General features: G+C 38.4%; 1 non-coding gene across 1 annotated transcript; it reads left to right on the forward strand.

Annotated features, from left to right (window-relative positions):
• Positions 1–249: 249 nt before the first annotated feature.
• LOC112804195 (small nucleolar RNA R71) lies at positions 250–357 on the forward strand. Its single transcript, XR_003202815.1, has one exon. It is a non-coding gene; the product is annotated as a small nucleolar RNA R71 (small nucleolar RNA).
• The last annotated feature ends 8,735 nt before the right edge of the window (positions 358–9,092 follow it).

Below are 9,092 nucleotides of genomic sequence, written 5' to 3' on the forward strand. Positions count from 1 at the left end.
TTTGTTCTGAGCCAATATGGCATTCAGAGTATCAATCTCAAGAACTCCTTTCTTCTGATTAGTCCCATTGTTCACAGGATTCCTTTCAGAAGTGTACATGAATTGGTTATTTGCAACCATTTCAATTAGTTCTTGAGCTTCTGTAGGCGCCTTCTTTAGATGAAGAGATCCTCCAGCAGAGCTATCCAAAGACATCTTGGATAGTTCAGAGAGACCATCATAGAAAATACCTATGATGCTCCATTCAGAAAGCATGTCAGAGGGACACTTTCTGATTAATTGTTTGTATCTTTCCCAAGCTTCATAGAGGGATTCTCCTTCCTTCTGTCTGAAGGTTTAGACTTCCACTCTAAGCTTACTCAATTTCTGAGGTGGAAAGAACTTTGCCAAGAAGGCATTGACTAGCTTTTCCCAAGAGTTCAGGCTTTCTTTAGGTTGTGAGTCCAACCATATTCTAGCTCTGTCTCTTACAGCAAAAGGGAATAGCATAAGTCTGTAGACTTCAGGGTCAACCCCAATAGTCTTGACAGTGTCACAAATTTGCAAGAATTCAGCTAAAAACTGATGAGGATCTTCCAATGGAAGTCCATGGAACTTGCAATTCTATTGCATTAGAGAAACTAATTGAGGCTTAAGCTCAAAGTTGTTTGCTCCAATGGCAGGGATAGAGATGCTTCTCCCATAGAAGTCGGGAGTAGGTGCAGTAAAGTCACCCAGCACCTTCCTTGCATTGTTGGCATTGTTGTTGTTTTCGGCTGCCATGGGGTCTTCTTCTTTGAAGATTTCTGTTAGGTCCTCTACAGAGAATTGTGCCTTAGCTTCTCTTAGCTTTCGCTTCAAGGTCCTTTCAGGTTCAGGGTCAGCCTCAACAAGAATGCTTTTGTCTTTACTCCTGCTCATAAGAAAGAGAAGAGAATGTGGAATCCTCTATGTCACAGTATAGAGATTCCTTGAGGTGTCAGAGGACAAGAAAAATGCAAGGCAGAAGTAGAAGAATTTGAACTTATCAAGAGAGATAGAGTTCGAATTATTCATTGAGGAATAATGTTAGTCCATAAATAGAAGGATGTGAGAAGAGGGGAAGTAATTTTCGAAAATTAAGTAAAATATTTTGAAAACATTTTGAAAAACACTAATTGATTTTCGAAAATAAGAGTGGAAAAGAAATCAAGTGATTTTTGAAAAAGATTTTGAAATTAGAAAATAAAAAAGATATGATTGGTTTTAAAAAGATGTGATTGAGAAGATATGATTTGAAAAACATTTTTAAAAGATTTGATTTTAAAAATTAATAACTTGGCTAACAAGAAAGGATATGATTCACACATTAAACCTTTCTCAACAGAAAAGGCAACATACTTGAAATGTTGAATCAAATCATTAATTGATAGCAAGTATCTTTGAAAATAAAAAGAAGTTGATTTTGAAAAAGATTTGATTGAAAAGATTTGATTTGAAAAAGATTTGATTTTGAAAAGATTTTGAAAACATGAAAAAAAAAATTTTGAATTGAGAACAAAATCTTCCCTCTATGTGCCATCCTGGCGTTAAACGCCCAGAATGGTGCACATTCTGGCGTTTAACGCCCAAACTACTACCCTTTTGGGCGTTAAACGCCCAGTTAGGCACCCTGGCTGGCGTTTAAACGCCAGTTTGCCTTCTTCACTGGGCATTTTGAACGCCCAGCTTTTTCTGTGTAATTCCTCTGCTGAATGTTCTGAATCTTCAATCCTCTGTATTATTGACTTGAAAAGACACAAATTAAAAATATTTTTGGATTTTTAATAATAAGGAATAATCAAAATGCAACTAAAATCAAATAACAATGCATGCAAGACACCAAACTTAAAATGAGACTCTAGACTCAAACAAGAAATTTTTTTTGGATTTTATGATTTTGTAATTTTTTTGTGCTTTTTCGAAAATTAAGTGGAAAAGAAAATAAAGGTATCAAAATTCTTAATGAGAATTCCAGGAATCATTGCAATGCTAGTCTAAGACTCCGGTCCAGGAATTAGACATGACTTCATAGCCAGCCAAGCTTTCAAAGAAAGCTTCGGTCCAGAACACTAGACATGGCCAATGGCCAGCCAAGCCTTAGCAGATCACTGCTCCAACATCAAGATTGATAGAAATCAACAAGCTCTTGTGATGATAATTTGAAACCTCGGTCCAATAAAATTAGACATGGCTTCACAGCCAGCCAGACTTCAACAGATCATCATGAAACTCTAGAATTCATTCTCGAGAATTCTGAAAAAATATCTAATCTAAGCAACAAGATGAACCGTCAGTTGTCCATACTCGAACAATCCCCGGCAACGGCGCCAAAAAAACTTGGTGGAGGAAATTGTGATCACTACAACTTCGCACAACTAACCAGCAAGTGTACTGGGTCGTCCAAGTAAGGAGTAAGGGTCGATCCCACAGAGATTGTTGGTATGAAGCAAGCTATGGTCACCTTGTAAATCTTAGTCAGGCAAACACAAATGGGTATAGGTGATATACGAATGAAACATAAAGATAAAGATAGAGATACTTATGCAATTCATTGGTGGGAATTTCAGATAAGCGTATGAAGATGCTTGGTCCCTTCCGTCTCTCTGCTTTCCTACTGTCTTCATCCAATCCTTCTTACTCCTTTCCATGGCAAGCTGTATGCAAGGGTTTCACCGTTGTCAGTGGCTACCTCCCATCCTCTCAGTGGAAATGTTCAACGCACCCTGTCACGGTACGGCTATCCATCTGTCGATTCTCAATCAGGCCGGAATAGAATCCAGTGATTCTTTTGCGTCTGTCACTAACGCCCCGCCCTCAGGAGTTTGAAGCTCGTCACAGTCATTCAATCATTGAATCCTACTCAGAATACCACAGACAAGGTTTAGACCTTCCGGATTCTCTTGAATGCCGCCATCAGTTCTAGCTTATACCACGAAGATTCCGGTTAAAGAATCCAATAGATATCCACCCAATCTAAGGTAGAACGGAGGTGGTTGTCAGGCACACGTTCATAGGTGAGAATGATGATGAGTGTCACGGAACATCACATTCATCAAGTTGAAGAACAAGTGATATCTTAGAACAAGAACAAGCGGAATTGAATAGAAGAACAATAGTAATTGCATTAATACTCGAGGTACAGCAGAGCTCCACACCTTAATCTATGGTGTGTAGAAACTCCACCGTTGAAAATACATAAGAACAGGGTCTAGGCATGGCCGAATGGCCAGCCTCCCAATGTGATCAAAAGATCTAAAGATCAAAAGATTCCAAAGATCAGAAGATAAAAATACAATAGTAAAAGGTCCTACTTATAGAGAACTAGTAGCCTAGGGTTTACAGAGATGAGTAAATGACATAAAAATCCACTTCCGGGCCCACTTGGTGTGTGCTTGGGCTGAGAATTGAAGCATTTTCGTGTAGAGACTTCTCTTGGAGTTAAACGCCAGCTTTGGTGCCAGTTTGGGCGTTTAACTCCCATCCTTGTGCCAGTTCCGGCGTTTAACGCTGGGAATTCTGAAGGTGACTTTGAACGCCGGTTTGGGCCATCAAATCTTGGGCAAAGTATGGACTATCAAATATTGCTGGAAAGCCCAGGATGTCTAATTTCCAACGCCGTTAAGAGCGCGCCAATTGGGCTTCTGTAGCTCCAAAAAATCCAATTCGAGTGCAGGGAGGTCAGAATCCAACAGCATCTACAGTCCTTTTTAGTCTCTGAATCAGATTTTTGCTCAGGTCCCTCAATTTCAGCCAGAAAATACCTGAAATCACAGAAAAACACACAAACTCATAGTAAAGTCCAGAAAAGTGAATTTTAACTAAAAACTAATAAAAGTATACTAAAAACTAACTAGATCATACTAAAAACATACTAAAAACAATGCCAAAAAGCGTACAAATTATCCGCTCATCACACGTGCAGAGGCTTCTTTTGGAGTTGAACGCCAAGTTTTAACGTGTTTTTGGCGTTCAACTCTAGTTCGTGACGTGATTCTGGCTGCAACATGGAACTAGCGTTGAGCGCCAGTTTATGTCATCTAATCTCGAATAAAGTATGAATAAAGTATGGACCATTATATATTGTTGGAAAGCTCTGGATGTATACTTTCCAACGCCGTTGAGAGCATGCCATTTAAAGTACTGTAGCTCCAGAAAATCTATTTCGAGTACAGGGAGGTCAGAATCCAACAGTATCAGCAGTCCTTTGTCAACCTTCTTATCAGAGTTTTGCTCAGGTCCCTCAATTTCAGCCAGAAAATACCTGAAATCATAGAAAAACACACAAACTCATAGTAAATCACAGAAATGTGAATTTAGCATAAAAACTAATGAAAACATCCCTAAAAGTAGCTAGATCCTACTAAAAACTACCTAAAAACAATGCCAAAAAGCGTATAAATTATCCGCTCATCACAACACCAAACTTAAATTGTTGCTTGTCCCCAAGCAACAGAATATCAATTAGGATAAAAAGAAGAGAACATACTATAAATCCTCAAATATCAATGAATATTAATTATAATTAGATGAGCGGGACTTGTAGCTTTTTGCTTCTGAACAGTTTTGGCATCTTACTTTTTCCTTTGAAGTTTAGAATGATTGGCTTCTAGAGGAACTTATAATTTCAGATAGTGTTATTGATTCTCCTAGTTAAGTTTGTTGATTCTTGAACACAGCTACTTTTATGAGTCTTGGCCGTGGCCCTAAGCATTTTGTTTTCCAGTATTACCACCGGATACATAAATGCCACAGACACATGACTGGGTGAACCTTTTCAGATTGTGACTCAGCTTTGCTAAAGTCCCCAGTTAAAGGTGTCCAGGGTTCTTAAGCACACTCTTTTTGCTTTGGATCACGACTTTAACCACTCAGTCTCAAGCTTTTCACTTGGACCTGCATGCCACAAGCACATGGTTAGGGACAGCTTGATTTAGCCCCTTAGGCCTGGATTTTAGTTCCTTGGGCCCTCCTATCCATTGATGCTCAAAGTCTTGGATCCTTTTTACCCTTGCCTTTTGGTTTTAAGGGCTATTGACTTTTTCTGCTTGCTTTTTCTTTTTCTTTCTATTACATTTTTTTTCGCCACTTTTTTTTTTATATTTTTTCGCAAGCTTTTGCTATTCACTGCTTTTTCTTGCTACAAGAATTAATTTCATGATTTTTCAGATTATCAATAGCATTTCTCTTTGTTCATCATTCTTTCAAGAGACAACAATTTTAACATTCATAAACAATAAGATAAAAAATATGCACTGTTCAAGCATTCATTCAGAAAACAAAAAGTATTGTCACCACATCAATATAATTAAACTAAATTCAAGGATAAATTCGAAACTCATGTACTTCTTGTTCTTTTGTATTAAAAACATGTTTCATTTAAGAAAGGTGAAGGATTCATGGAATTATTCATAGCTTTAAGACATAGTTACTACATACTAATGATCATGTAATAAAGACACAAACATAGCTAACATAAAGCTTAAAAATCGAAAAACAGAGAAATAAGAACAAGGAATGAGTCCAACTTAGTGATGGTGGTGCTTTCTTCTTGAAGAACCAATGATGTCCTTGAGCTCCTCTATGTCTCTTCCTTGCCTTTGTTGCTCCTCCCTCATTGCTCTTTGATCTTCTCTAATTTCATGGAGAATGATGGAGTGTTCTTGATGTTTCACCCTTAATTGATCCATATTGTAACTCAAGTCTTCTAGAGAAGTGTTGAGTTGTTCCCAATAGTTGTTGGGAGGAAAGTGCATCCCTTGAGGCATCTCCAGGATTTCTTGGTGATGAGCTTCCTCATGCGTCTCTTGGGATCCATGAGTGGGCTCTCTTGTTTGCTCCATCCTCTTCTTAGTGATGGGCTTGTCCTCCTCAATGGAGATGTCTCCTTCTATGATAACTCCAGCTGATTAACATAGATGGAAAATAAGATGAGGAAAAGCTAGCCTTGCCATGGTGGAGGACTTTTCGGCTATTTTGTAGAATTCAAGGGAGATGACTTCATGAACTTCTACTTCCTTTCCATTCATAAAGCTATGAATCATGATCGTCCAATCCACAGTAACTTCGGATCGGTTTCTAGTGTGGATGATGGAGCATTGGATGAACTCCAACCATCCTCTTGCCACAGGCTTGAGGTCCAGTCTTCTTAATTGAACCGGCTTGCCTTTGGAGTCTCTTTTCCATTGAGTTCCTTCCACACATATGTTCATAAGGACTTGGTCCAAAATTTGATTAAAGTTGGCCCTTCTAGTGTAGGAACGTGCATCTCCTTGCATCATGGGCAAGTTGAATGCCAACCTCACATTTTTTGGACTAAAATCTAAGTATTTCCCCCGAACCATTGTAAGATAATTCTTTGGGTTCGGGTTCATACTTTGAACATGGTTCCTAGTGATCCATGCATTGGCATAGAACTCTTGAACCATTAGGATTCTGACATGTTGAATGGGGTTTGTTAGAACTTCCCAACCTCTTCTTTGGATCTCATGTCGGATCTCCGGATACACATTTTTCTTGAGTTTAAAAGGGACCTCGGGGATCACTGGTGCACGAAATTGCAATCACACTTTTGCAATTCTGCACAACTAACCAGCAAGTGCACTGGGTCGTCCAAGTAATACCTTACGTGAGTAAGGGTCGATCCCACGGAGATTGTTGGTTTGAAGCAAGCTATGGCTATCTTGTAACTCTTAGTCAGGATATCAATAATTCTTAGGTTTAATTGTGAAAAGTAAAAGAACATGAAATAAATACTTGTGTTTTGCAGTAATGGAGAACAGGTTGAGGTTTTAGAGATGCTCTATCTTCTGAATCTCTGCTTTCATACTGTCTTCTTCTTCATGCACGCAAGGCTCCTTCCATGGCAAGCTGTATGTAGGGTTTCACCGTTGTCAGTGGCTACCTCCCATCCTCTCAGTGAAAATGTTCAACGCGCTCTGTCACAGCACGGCTAATCATCTGTCGGTTCTCAATCAGGTTGGAATAGAATCCAGTGATTCTTTTGCGTCTGTCACTAACGCCCAGCCCTCAGGAGTTTGAAGATCGTCACAGTCATTCAATCCTTGAATCCTACTCAGAATACCACAGACAAGGTTTAGACCTTTCGGATTCTGTTGAATGCCGCCATCAATTCTAGCTTATACCACGAAGATTCTGATTAAGGAATCCAAGAGATATTCACTCAATCTAAAGTAGAACGGAGGTGGTTGTCAGGCACACGTTCATAGGTGAGAATGATGATGAGTGTCACGGATCATCACATTCATCAAGTTGAGGAACAAGTGATATCTTAGAATAGAAGCAAGCGTGATTGAATGAAAAATAGTAGTAATTGCATTAATCCATCAAGACACAGCAGAGCTCCTCACCCCCAACCATGGGGTTTAGGGACTCATGCCGTAGAAGATACAATAAAAAATGTGTAATGTGTCATGAGATAAAGATAAATGTCAAAATATCCTATTTATAGTGAACTAGTAACCTAGGATATACAGAAATGAGTAAATGACATAAAAATCCACTTCCGGGGTCCACTTGGTGTTTGCTTGGGCTGAGCATTGAAGCTTTCATGTGTAGAGACTTTTCCTGGAGTTAAACGTCAGCTTTTGTGCCAGTTTGGGCGTGTAACTCCAATTTTTGTGCCAGTTCCGGCGTTAAACACCGGGAATTCTAAAGCTGATTTTCAACGCCGGTTTGGGCCATCAAATCTCAGAAAAAGTATAAACTATTATACATTGCTGGAAAGCCCAGGATGTCTACTTTCCAACAAAATTGAGAGCGCGCTAATTGGGCTTCTGTAGCTCCAGAAAATCCACTTCAAGTGCAGGGAGGTCAGAATCCAACAGCATCTGCAATCCTTTTTCAGCCTCTGAATCAGATTTTTGCTCAGGTCCCTCAATTTCAACCAGAAATTATCTGAAATCACAGAAAAACACACAAAGTCATAGTAAAGCCCAGAAAAGTGAATTTTAAATAAAAACTAATAAAAACATACTAAAAAGTAACTAAAATGTACTAAAAACAATGCCAAAAAGCGTATAAATTATCCGCTCATCACAACACCAAACTTAAATTATTGCTTGTTCCCAAGCAACTGAAAATCAAATAGGATAAAAGAAGAGAACATACTATAGACTCCAAAATATCAATGAAACTTAGCTCCAATTAGATGAGCGGGACTAGTAGCTTTTTGCTTCTGAACAGTTTTGGCATCTCACTTTATCCTTTGAAGATTAGAACGATTGGCATCTATAGGAACTCAGAATTCAGATAGTGTTATTGATTCTCCTAGTTAAGTATGATGATTCTTGAACATAGCTACTTTATGAGTCTTGGCTGTGGCCCAAAGCACTCTGTCTTCCAGTATTACCACCGAATACATACATGCCACAGACGCATAACTGGGTGAACCTTTTTAGATTGTGACTCAGCTTTGCTAGAGTCCCCAATTAGAGGTGTCCAGGGTTCTTAAGCACACTCTTGGATCACTTTTTATATTTATTATTTTTTTTGAATTCACTACTTTTTCTTGCTTCAAGAATCAATTTGATAATTTTTCAGATCCTCAATAACATTTCTCCTTTTTCATCATTCTTTCAAGAGCCAACAAGTTTAACATTCTTTAGTCAACAAATTCAAAAGTCATATGCACTGTTCAAGCATTCATTCAGAAAATAAAAAGTATTGTCACCACATCAAACTATTTCAACTATTTTCAGAGATAAATTCGAAATCCTGTACTTCTTGTTCTTTTGTGATTAAAGCATTTTTCATTTAAGAGAGGTGATGGATTCATAGGACATTCATAGCTTTAAGACATGAACCTTAAATTTTATTAATCATGAATTAAGAACAAGACTCAAAAATAAATATAAGATAAGACTAATAGTAATAGAAAACAAAAAATTAAATGACTCTAAAATAGACTCCTAATGATAGAGGTTATCACAGAGTTAGGACTCAACAACCTTGATTTTGAGAAGTGGATGCTCCCTCAACTTGTGGGGTATTTGACCCTTCAAGGGAGAGCTTCTGGCGCTTCAGCTCCTGTAGCTCACGCCCCTGCTTCTCTTGTTCCTTCAGTAATTTACAGA

Source organism: Arachis hypogaea, chromosome 5 (genome assembly GCF_003086295.3).
Source record: "Arachis hypogaea cultivar Tifrunner chromosome 5, arahy.Tifrunner.gnm2.J5K5, whole genome shotgun sequence".
In the NCBI taxonomy this organism is placed as follows: domain Eukaryota; kingdom Viridiplantae; phylum Streptophyta; class Magnoliopsida; order Fabales; family Fabaceae; genus Arachis; species Arachis hypogaea.